The sequence below is a fragment of the Bombina bombina genome, chromosome 4 (genome assembly GCF_027579735.1).
Source record: "Bombina bombina isolate aBomBom1 chromosome 4, aBomBom1.pri, whole genome shotgun sequence".
NCBI classification, from domain to species: Eukaryota; Metazoa; Chordata; class Amphibia; order Anura; family Bombinatoridae; genus Bombina; species Bombina bombina.
Window position 1 is genome coordinate 275,850,654 of NC_069502.1, and position 13,213 is coordinate 275,863,866.

A 13,213-nucleotide genomic window follows, 5' to 3' on the forward strand; every position below is an offset into this window, starting at 1 on the left:
AAAACCCCGGGAGCAGAACAGGAACAGAATAGTAACATCCGTTTACACCACAAACGAAAGCCGCAGGCTTCCATCAGATAGGCAGTCAGACTAAACCTCAAACCATAGTAACTAGCCAACCGAGTAGCTAGCAAACTTGCACTAGGACATTCCTGGAAAGGAACAAGAGAAAAAACTCAAAGCAGGGCAGACCAACTCCCCTCCTACTAGAAAACAGGGTAAGGGAGGACAACACCCTGACCAATAAAGAACCAACTGCCCACTAAGCGAAGGTTCTTGATGCAAGGCCTCCCAGCCTAAGTAAGGATCCTTTGAGAGACACGCTACGTGGTCGATGCCCAAACAGAGCAGTAAGAATTCCTGACCCCTTCTCCAAACGAACAGCCCTATCACAGAAGCGACTGTCAATGTCCCAAAGGACAAGAGAGATTAAAAATCCCAGCATCGACAAGGCCTGGAGATCAGAACAAATCTACCAGCAACGAGTTCCCAAGGAAAAGAAGCAGGAAAGAGGCACCGATACCCAGACAGACTAATTCGGGATCCAGGATACCTATCCACATTACCCCTCAGAAACCCAAAGGGAGGGTACACTGCAGACAAGAGGAACCCTCGACCCACTGAACTCCTAGTCAGATGAGGAAAACTACCTCAGGAGGAGCCAACTGGATAGGCACAGTAGACCAGATCCTTCCAGATAGAAGGAAAAAAAAGAAACCCAGGAAATATTCCAGTAAAGAAATTCCCAGGAAAAAAACTTCCTCCATCTCTCCAGAAGAGAAAAAAAGAACCGTCCCAGTAGAAACAAGGAGATTTCCCCAGGACCGGGAAAAGAAGCCTACTACTGAACGCCAGACAGATGCAAGGCAATTAAAATCTGGAATACAGAGTAACCAAAATGCCAAGTCAAAGACAAGGACTAGGTTAAAAAAACTCGACCCCCAAAACCAGGTGCCGGATCAAAACCAAAAACCTTGAGGAACAACCACAAAGTTAACTGGAAATGAAATATGCACAAAATTTAATCATGCCGGAAGGAGGCGAGGCGAGCAGCCGACTAAGATGGCTGCATCACACTGAAGCTCTGTGAAAGAGCTGGATATGAGTGAGGCTAAGGACTGTTAAAAGTGTGATAGATAGAAGCAGGGCAGCTAACTTAAACCCGGAACATCAGGGGAACATTTTCATCTGCTCATTTACAATTTGCAGATTTTACAACAGATTTTTTACAACTTTGAGGCTAACCGTGGACAAATTGATCTCTTGGTAACTGCGCCATGCAGGCCACGTGGGATGGACAGGATAACTTTTGATCCCCTAAGGCTACTTGTTCACCGCTAACGGAAGGTGATAGAAGGGGCATAAAACAAAAACAGCAGCGCAATCAGTTACGACACGGCAGTCTACTTACACGCGGTCTCTTTGGCTGATTCAGAGAACGGCTCCTCCCGGAACTATACAAACAGTGGCGGCTGCTGACAAACTGGGGCGGCATCACCGGGACTTATGTGAGTACACCGAATGTAATTATAAGCAGCTTACTTTCGAACATTTTCACTGATTTAGCCCTAACTAAGACACACTGTGACTGGCACAAACCTCAGTAAGAGAAAGACACGATAGCCACTATAATCAACAACGCTCTCTACAGCATTTAAGCTGCCAATATTTAGGCCTCTCTCCATCTGCATTGGTTTTAAACACCCAGCCACATTGCTGAACCAGATCTAGAGCTGTGGGAAATAGGACTTTTATATAAACTCACAATAATCAAATGCTCCAATTGAAAATATTATAAGCAGTTTCTGAGCAGGATACACACTCCCCTTCCTTTTCCCACTACTCCCTGTAGTGGTGGGTCATATCCAATCTCCTTTTACCGTGATCTCTCTGTGAGAGCAACAGACCCTGGGGAGTGTTGTATATAACGCATCAGCGGCTATATCTTGTACACTGAATAGCCTTCCTCACCTCTCGCCATGTCGCAAAGGAAGTTAACGAGAAACGACAAGTCACTAAAAATATCCCCAGTGAACCAGGGAGCTGTAAATTCTCTCTTTAAACATGCTGGAAAAAGCAAGCCCAGTACAGACCCTGATTTTGCCCAAGTTTCACAAGATGATAGCTCATGTGATGCAGCTGATACCATGTCAAATCCACCAATAGTGCCATCAGAAGCAGGCAAAGAAGACCCTATCACTTATGGAGCAATGGAGGCTCTCATTGAGCAGGTTAAATCTTGCATCAAGGATGAGTGTGCAGACCTCAAGAAAGACATTTCTGAATTATGCCATAGAGTAGACTCCCTAGAAGAGCACGAGTATGTCACATCACAAAAACTAGCAGGATTAGCAGCCAAAACTTCCCAACATCAGCAAAACCTAACAGAACTAGAAGACAAGTTAGACGACTTGGAAAATCGCTCGAGAAGGAGCAATCTGAGGTTTAGGGGAATTCCCGAATCGGTTCTCAACAATGAGATACAAGAATACCTGCAGGCCTTCTTTCTAGAACTGGCAAAGAATAACTCATCAGATCCCCAGGAAATAATCCTGGACAGAGCCCACAAATCTCTACAACCCAAACCTGCTGACGGACTACCACCTAGGGATATCATCGTCCATTTCCAGTGCTTCAAGCATAGAGAGGCAATATATAACTACTCTAGGAAACAACAAACAACTATGTTTCAAGGCCAACGAATACAAGTGTTCCAAGATCTGTCAGTGCGGACCCTTCAGAAGCGAAGAGAATTTTCTACGCTCACCTCTCATCTTCGCACGATGCGGATTCCATATCGTTGGGGTTTCCCGACATCTGTGATGGCAGTTAAAATGGAAAGAAAATTGAATGCTCCTCTCCCTTGGACATTGGACAGTTTTGTCAGTCTTTGAACATTTCAACACCTGAACTACAGGACACTCCGCTACAGCCCTCATCTTCAGCAAGACAGGACATCCCCAAGCCTCAAAGACGTCCTTGGATGGAGCCATCGATGAAACAAAACAAGAGAAGGCAAACCAACCAGAATAACGAAGATACCATCCCACCCTGACCAGAGACACGTAGATATATTGATATAATTTGTCATTTTACCTTGTGCAGCAAATGTACTAAGTTTAACTGTGGACACTATAACATGTCTCTCAATACGGGCCGAAGGCCCACAGTTCGTTAATCCTCACAGAACTGCTAAAGAGACTTACAGCCTTCAACAGATGTACTTTGTTAAGATATAATATAGTTATGCATATTAGACTTGTTTTTGAATTGATTTCATGTTTTGCTCTCTATAGATTGAACGAGACTTGTTTTTGAATAGATTTCATGTTTATGTTTTGATCTCTATGGACTGAATGAATATCTGTAACCCCTATTGGACTTTTAAACATTCTATATAATGTTCATAGCCACCAATTAGTCTCTACTGAGCACTAATTATCTGATTTGCAGGTTCGCATTGAGGCTGGGGAAGTGTTCATGTCTCCTACGCTTATTTTTAACTGTTTATACATAACGTGGTTATTAATGTTGAAATTTCTGCTCTAATGATATATGTTTTGTGCCCATTATTATGTTCTAAATGACGGTTTGGTCTGTCCTGCTCAATTGATTTTCCACCCACCTTTGGCGAGATGGTGGCAGTAATTAGTCACCTGGAAAATATCAATCCACATTAGTTAGTGGGTTTGTTGAGCGGGCCAGACCTCGATGTCACTCATACCATCAAAATTTAAAGTATGCCTAGTTAGCAAAACTGTCTAGAATGCCAGCACTCCTCTCCATACATAAAGGTCTGTTTCTCTCAATTTTTCTCATACACTTACCTTGGTGCTGTAGAAGACCCCATGCTGCACACGTATGGCCCTATAACAACTGGGCAAAGTCTCAGATTATCCTCTATTCAGAAATACCTGCATCTATACTTTTTTCTATAAGTACTTTTTACTTTACTATTAATCTGTGGCCGACCTTGTATCCAGCTCTCCTAACAGCCTCCTATATTATATTATATTATATCACTTTCAACTTTTTATCTCTTGATAACAAACATATTCTACATTCCGCTACTCACTAGCTCAATTCAAGAACTTTCTCCCACCTTTTACCCTCCTAACCCTTCCCCCGCCCCAATTCCTCTTATCAACCTCTCTGTGTTTTACTATTTAATTTTATCCTGATTGAACATTCGTTTGCGGCTGACAAAATGATTCCCACACCGCATGAAGGCACTATACATATTGCAACACAGAATGTTAAGGGGTTCCTGTCAGCAGAAAAGTGGTCTATCGCGCTGCATGACTTTTTTTAAAAAGAACTTGGACATTGTAATGATCCAGGAGACCCATTTCAAGAAGGCTCACGAACCAAAACTTCCCTCTAGACAGTATGATCGATATTATTTGAGTTTAGGCCCTACTAAGCATAATGGAGTTTGTACACTATTCAGACGCAATACACCATTTGACCTATTACAACAATATAGCGACACGGAAGGCAGGATCCTAATACTAGTGGGGCTTTACTATGGAAGGCCCATTACTTTGGCGAATATCTATGCACCGATCAAACCTACCCATAACTTCTTCCGCAAGGTTATTAATAAACTTCTAGATATAGCTAAAGGTCCGATTGTAATTGGAGGAGACTATAACTTCCCACTTAACCCAGCCCTTGACACATCGACAGGCAAGTCATATCAGAACTGCCCAGATTAAGAGCAACGCTGAGCTATTGCAATCACTCACACTGATAGATACATGGAGAATAGCCCACCCTTCCACTAGGGATTACTTTTTTTTCTCACCCACAACATACCTACTGAAGGTTGGATTACATATTATGTGATCAAGCATTCCTTACCAGTCTAGTAGATTCCAAAATCTCACACATGCCATGGTCAGATCACAGCCTAGTCAAATCTACCTTCAGTTGGTCAACTAAACCCAAACACAGACTAAACTGGAGAATTAATGAACGTATACTCACGGATAGTGAAATTCTTGACCAAATAACCAAATAAACTGACGAATACGTCACCTTTAACAAATCTAGTGACACTACAGTTATGAACAATTGGGAATCGTATAAGTGCTATATCAGAGGCATTATAATACAGCTCTCAGCAAAACTTAATAAGCAAAGATCAGCATTATACAATTCTCTAACCACTACCCTCTCTCATATAGAGCACTCACATAAACAAAACCCACAATCCACTCAATTACTCACCGAATTAAAAGAAGCCAGAGAACAACTTAATACATTTTTTATAGAAAATGCTAACTTACGGGCTATGACTTCTAGAACCAAATTTTTTGCTGAATCTAACAAAGCTGGCCGTATGCTGGCCAAATCTCTAAAAAAACAGAGGGTTAGCTCATACACTCATTGCATTAAACACCATTCCGGGGTCACCCATACCAAAAACGAAGATATAGCCAATGACTTTGCCTTATACTATTCCTCATTATATAATCTTAATACTATGAATGACCAAGGGAGGCAAACTAAAATGAAAGCTTATCTAGATTCCATAGAGGTCCCCAAAATTCAAGAGGATGACTTAAAAATATTAGACTCCCCAATAATGTCACAGGAGATAATTAAAACCATCAAATTTCTTCCATCTGGTAAGTCACCTGGCCCGGATGGTCTTACAACAAAATTTTACCAACTACTTACAGGAAATATTTGCCCGCATCTATTAGAGCTATTTCAATATGTCGACCAGGGACACTCTTATTCCCAACCCTTATTAGACGCTACAATTACGGTTTTGCCCAAGCCTGACAAACCTAAAGATATAGTAAGTAATTACAGACCCATATCATTACTAAATGTAGATATCAAGATCTACGCCAAAATATTAGCTAATCGTCTAAGTAACATACTCCCAAAAATTATTAATCCGGACCAGGTTGGGTTTGTGGAGGGGCGCGAAGCCAAAGATAATACAACCAGAGTACTCCATACACTATATACTTCGCATAAAAAGTAGATTGCAATAATTTTTTACATTTTTCCAGTAACCATTTAACAAAATGGAAAACCAATATTCCATACAGCCAGTTCTGCAGACTGCGTAGAAACTGCAGTACTATAGGGCAATACCACCAGCAATCACTTATTCTCAAACGTAGATTTTTAGAAAAGGGATACCCTCCCGATTTGATTACTAGAGGATATGAAAGAGCCAAAGACCTCAACAGAGACCAATTATTATCATCTACATCTTCCAAAAATAGAGAGAAGGAGAATTTCACAAATAAACAACCTCTTTTTGTGACACAGTATAATTCTAATCATAAAATTATTAACAGAGTCCTAAAAAAACATTGGCCTATCCTTTTAAAAGATCCTGTTTTAAATAAAATTCTTACATCCCAACCTAAGTTGGTCTTCAAAAGAGCACAAACTTATAAACAGAAACTAGCCCCTAGTAAGGTGGTTATGTCTAAAAGAAAATTCGCCAATACGACCAGACTGAGAGATAGGGCCACTAATGGTTATAACCCCAACAGGATAGGAGTATATAGGTGTGGGAAGAAACGTTGTCACATGTGCCAATATGTAACACATGGATGTAGCACCTTAACATCTAACAATACAGGTGAAATGTTTCCAATTAAAAGTAGATTATCTTGTGACTCCAGTTATGTAATCTATGTACTGTCCTGCAAATGTGGGATTCAGTACATAGGCCGAACCTGTAGGAAGGTTAGAACTCGATGGAGCGAACATTTGAGAAACATCAAATCAAAATCAACCAAACAGTGTTTCCAGACATTTTTGTGACAAATATGTTTCTGGAAAATGCTCTTTCAAAATTACACCATTAGAAGGGATCCCCCCTAGTAGTCTATATAATAGGTTTTCAAAACTGAGACAGAGGGAAACCTTCTGGATTTTTAAATTCAATAGTCTTTTTCCCCCAGGTTTAAATGAGGTTATAGATTCTGCAGCCTTTTTATAAATTATTATTTATGTTATTTCTTATAGAGATGTATTAGATGAGGGACACCACTGTATTTTTTCATCTAATGTTAGACATATTATAGATGAATGCCCTCTGAATGTTGTATATATTTTATCCATCTGGACTTTCGCCCCCCACTTGCTGTTATTACTCCCATACTTTGCCATATTTTGATTTCATTATATTTTTTCCCAATTAATTATTAATCATTTCATATATTCAGTCTAAATCAACTAGATTATATTTATGAATTTTTCCCATTACTGTGGTAAAAAATAAAAAATAGACACTTTTACATTCATACTTCATAACACTACATACAGTTATATACACGCTTCCATATATTTATTCACACACAACATATGCTTCACTATATTACATTATTTAGTATTTCACTTTAAGTATTTTAATTTCTCATAGTTACATTTATTATCACTACTATCACATTTTATTTAAGATAGGACCATATTTAATTATACACTAATTGTCCTGATAGGCACTTTATATCACACTCTTTCATTATATTCAGGCACCTTAACACTTATTCAAGGGATGACATCTTAAACTACGGTGTCATCTGAATATAACTAGTCATAGTATTTAGATTATTATAGGCATTTAGGTCACCATACGGATTTGCAAAATTCAATACACTATATACTGCAATGGCAGTCAGTATTTTCAACTCTAGCACCGATTGCACCATGTTTAGATCTTCACGTAGGTAGCTATCTCCATAGTTACAATTTTCCACGGTTTTTGTACACCTGCCTTGCAATATGCATAGGCGGTCTGACACATAGCTTTCATGTATTGCTGACACATAGCCTTTGTTTATTGCTCGTCTCCAATTGGTTTTTTGAAAATTGGGGGCGGTGTCGGATCGACGCTACACACTCACATACATAACTCTGAACCACATACGGGTTCTACTGGCCATGTTACTATATGCCATCTATTATATCATTGACCATTTGACTACACGTCACTTAGAAGCTCGCAATTTGCGCCAATCGTAGATAAGGGCTAGCATGATCATGTGATCTACCCGGCATTTCTAGGATTCTGTAACCAGGAACAATTACCACTATGTATTATCCGGTTGCTAAGAGTCAAAGACAGAGCCCTTTTGATTTAATGATACCATTGGTTAACAAGACAAGCCCCTTAAATGAAAGGTAATCATTGGCCTGTAAGAAAATACATATTAAAGTAGTTTACACTCACGCTTATCCTTATCAGTGACGATCGGCAATATTTATTAAGGATCGTATCACTACCCACTAACATATTCACTTCATTTTAAGTAAATCATTACAACATCGATTTACAGTTAATAATCGCATAGTTAATATAAATTTTATTTTTTAATTATATCAACAACTGGGCGTTTTGGAAAGGAAGGATCTGATTGGACAATCTACTAGAAGGAAGGGGAGGGATATGGAAACATGAGGTTACTGATCCCTATTTAAAGGGCATACACACACACTTAGAGCACACAAGCCTGAGGAAACGGGGTTCGCCCGAGAAACGCGTTGCTATTACACTCTTTGTGGGGAGATTTTTATTTCACACACCCAGCTGTAAAATTGTAAAACCTTTGGTATTTTTATTGTGTATAATAAAATACTGATTTTTTTACTTTTACATTAGTCTGGTGTTGTTGTGGTAGTCTCCATATCAGTAACCTTAGGGCAGCTGAGCCCCCCCTCCCCCTTTGCTCCAGTGCAGCTCCAGCTAAGGAGAAACAACACTCTGGGAACATCGGATAGAGGCTACACAAGCAGCAAACTCCAGTGCTGACTACATCCGGTACAGATCTGTCACACAGCCAGCTGGTTTGCTGCAAATACCAGCCTGCCTCTGCCGGCACAACAGAGTGCCGCCCTGTTTGTGAGTACCCTTATTCTGTCGCTGTTTGGATTTCTTTGGTTTTATTGACCTACACATGTGGCGCCTCTGTGTTTGTTTTTATCTCATCTCTACAGTAGGTGGCAAGAGTGAATCTCTGCCCAACGAATTATCTTTGAAACCTCCAACATCGCTAGGGAACTCCTTGTTCCCCTTTGATGGTTAATGTAAGCTACAGTCGTGATGTTGTCCGACTGGAATCTGATGAACCTCACTGCCGCTAGCTGAGGCCAAGCCTGAAGAGCATTGAATATCGCTCTTAGTTCCAGAATGTTTATCGGAAGGAGAGCCTCCTCCTGAGTCCATGACCCCTGAGCCTTCAGAGAGTTCCAGACTGCCCCCCAGCCCAGAAGTCTGGCATCTGTTGTTACTATTGTCCAATCTGGCCTGCGGAAGGTCATACCTTTGGACAGATGGACTCGAGATAGCCACCAGAGAAGAGAATCCCTGGTCTCTTGATTAAAGATTTAGTAGAGGGGACAAATGTGTAATCCCCATTCCACTGACTGTGCATGCAGAGTTGCAGTGGTCTGAGATGCAGGCGGGCAAACGGAACTATGTCCATTGCCGCTACCATTAAGTCGATTACTTCCATACACTGAGCCACCGAAGGGTAAGAAGTAGAATAAAGAACACGGCAGGAATTTAGAAGTTTTGACAACCAGGCCTCTGTCAGGTAAATCCTCATTTCTACAGAATCTATCAGAGTTCCCAGGAAGGAAACTCTTGTGAGAGGGGATAGAGAACTCTTCTTTTCGTTCACTTTCCACCCATGAGACCTCAGGAATGCCAGAACAATGTCCGTATGGGACTTGGCAATTTGGAAATTCGACGCCTGTATCAGAATGTCGTCTAAGTAAGGGGCTACTGCTATGCCCCGCGGCCTTAGGACCGCCAGAAGTGACCCCAGAACCTTCGTAAAGATTCTTGGTGCTGTAGCTAACCCAAAGGGAAGAGCCACAAACTGGTAATGCCTGTCTAGGAAGGCGAACCTGAGAAACCGATGATGATCTTTGTGTATCGGAATGTGAAGATAAGCATCCTTTAAGTCCACGGTAGTCATGTATTGACCCTCCAGGATCATAGGTAGGATGGTTCGAATAGTCTCCATCTTGAAGGATGGGACCCTGAGAAATTTGTTTAGGATCTTGAGATCTAAGAATGGTCTGAAGGTTCCCTCTTTCTTGGGAAAACACAAATAGATTTGAATAGAATCCTTGCCCCTGTTCCTCCTTTGGAACTGAGTGGATCACTCCCATAACTAGGAGGTCTTGAACACAATGTAAGAATGCCTCTCTCTTTATCTGGTCTGCAGATAATTGTGAAAGGTGAAATCTTCCTTTTGGGGAAGAAGCTTTGAAGTCCAGAAGATATCCCTGGGACACAATTTCCAACGCCCAGGGATCCTGGACATCTCTTGCCCAAGCCTGGGCGAAGAGAGAAAGTCTGCCCCCTACTAGATCCATTACCGGATCGGGGGCCAATCTTTCATGCTGTCTTAGAGGCAGCAGCAGGCTTCTTAGCCTGTTTACCTTTGTTCCAAGCCTGGTTAGGTCTCCAGACCGGCTTAGACTGGGCAAAATTTCCCTCTTGTTTTGTATTAGAGGAAGATGATGCCGCGCTCGTCTTAAAGTTTCGAAAGGCACGAAAATTAGTTTGTTTGGTCCTTAATGTGTTAGACCTATCCTGAGGAAGGGCATGACCTTTTCCTCCAGTAATATCAGAAATGATCTCCTCCAGTCCAGGCCCGAATAGGGTCTGCCCCTTGAAGGGAATATTGAGAAGCTTAGACTTTGAAGTAACGTCAGCTGACCAGGATTTAAGCCATAGCGCCCTACGCGCCTGAATAGCAAAACCTGAGTTCTTAGCCATTAGTTTGGTTAAATGAACAACGGCGTCAGAAACAAATGAATTGGCTAGCTTAAGCGCTTTAAGCTTGTCAAGTATATCATCCAATGGGGTTTCTAACTGTAAGGCCTCTTCCAGAGACTCAAACCAGAAGGCCGCAGCAGCAGTGACCGGGGCAATGCATGCAAGAGGCTGGAGAATAAAACCTTGTTGAATAAACATTTTCTTAAGGTAACCCTCTAATTTTTTATCCATTGGATCTAGAAAAGCACAACTGTCCTCGACGGGGATAGTTTAACGCTTAGCTAGGGTAGAAACTGCTCCCTCCACCTTAGGGACCGTTTGCCATAAGTCCCGTGTAGCGGCATCTATTGGAAACATTTTCTTAAAAATAGGGGGGGGGGGGGGAGAGAGAACGGTACACCTGGTCTATCCCATTCCTTAGTAATAATTTCTGAAAACCTTTTAGGTATTGGAAAAACATCAGTGTAAACAGGCACTGCATAGTATTTATCCAATCTACACAATTTCTCTGGTACTATAATGGTGTCACAGTCATCCAGAGTAGCTAAAACCTCCCTGAGCAACACGCTGAGGTGTTCAAACTTAAATTTAAATGTTGACATATCAGATTCAGGTTGAAGCATCTTCCCTGAGTCAGAAAAATCACCCACAGAAAGAAGCTCTCCTGCCTCAGCTTCTGCATATTGTGAGGGGATATCAGACATAGCTACTAAAGCGTCCGAGTGCTCTGTATTTTTTTCTAGCCCCAGAGCTGTCTCGCTTTCCTTGTAACCCTGGTAGTTTGGACAATACCGCTGTAAGGGAATGATCCATAACTGCCGCCATGTCTTGTAAAGTAAACGCCATGGGCGCGCTAGATGTACTTGGCGCCTCTTGAGCGGGAGTCCCTTGAGCGGGAGTCAAAGGTTCTGACACGTGGGGCGAGTTAGTCGGCATAACTTCCCCCTTGTCAGTTTCCTCTGGTGATAAATCTTTTAAAGACAGAATATGATCTTTATAACTTAAAGTAAAATCAGTACATTTGGTACACATTCTAAGAGGGGGTTCCACAATGGCTTCTAAACATAATGAACAAGGAGTTTCCTCTATATCAGACATGTTTAAACAGACTAGCAATGAGACCAGCAAGCTTGGAAAACACTTTGATAAATGTAAACAAGCAAAAAATAAAAACGGTACTGTGCCTTTAAGAGAAAAAAAATGTCAGAAATTGAAAAACAGTGATAAAAAGCAGTAAATCTTACGAAATTTTTACAGTGTGTATAATAGACTAACAGAGCATTGCACCCACTTGCAAATGGATGATTAACCCCTTAGTTTCAAAACCGGATCAAATGTTTTTCAACAGTCACAACAAACTTCCACAGCTCTGCTGTGGCCCTACCTGCCCATACGACGACTTTGGAAGGCACAAAAAACCCTTTAGAGAGGTCCTAAGTGTTCAGGGGACTCCTTCAGGGAAACTGGATGTCTCAAGCTGCAAAATCTAATGCGCATTTAGGCGCGAAAATAGGCCCCTCCCAACCTGTATTCACAGTGAGAGGGCCTAACAAAACGATCCCTAGGCAAAAGCTAGCCAGCCATGTGGAAAAAACTGGGCCCCAATAAAGTTTTATCACCAATATGTATAAAAAAAACGTTTAAACACTTCCAGCAAACATTTTATATTTCAGTAATGTGAGAAAGTAATAAAAATATTACCTTTTACAGCAAGCATGATACTAGTCGTTATTAAATCACTGTAATCAGGCTTACCTTAAATAAATCCGGTATTAACAGCATTTTCTAGCATATTCATTTCTCTAGAAAAATTTAAACTGCACATACCTCATAGCAGGAGACCCTGCACGCCAATCCCCCAGCTGAAGTTACCTCTCTCTTCAGTTATGTGTGAGAACAGCAATGGATCTTAGTTACAACCTGCTAAGATCATCAAAAACCACAGGCAGACTCTTCTTCTACTTTCTGCCTGAGGCTAAAACAGTACAACTGCGGTACCATTTGAAAATAACAAACTTCTGATTGAAGATAAACTAAATAAATTCACCACATCTCTCTAGCTACTTCCTTTCTTGTCGAGAGCTGCAAAAGAATGACTGGGAGTGGCAGTTAGAGGAGGAGCTATATAGACAGCTCTGCTGTGGGTGATCCTCTTGCAGCTTCCTGTTGGGAAGGAGAATATCCCACAAGTAATGGATGATCCGTGGACTGGATACACCTTACAAGAGAAACAATGACAAGATCTGTATGAAAAAGTATTCACCACTTCTAACAATCCTGGAGAGAGATTTGCTGCAAATTAACATGATTGCCACTGATCAACGATAAGGAAGGTAAAGGCACACTATTTTGGCACCAAAAATTAACGCCTCAGCTCCCAGGAGAAGTATTGTAGAAAAAAAAAAACAAGATGTGCGCTTACCTAATAAATTAATTCCTTTGTGGATG

General features: G+C 41.2%; 1 protein-coding gene across 1 annotated transcript in view; it reads right to left on the reverse strand.

Moving 5' to 3' along the window:
- CUL3 (cullin 3) overlaps window positions 1-13,213 on the reverse strand; it is a 483,186-nt gene that overhangs the window by 99,145 nt on the left and 370,828 nt on the right. The window lies entirely within an intron of this gene.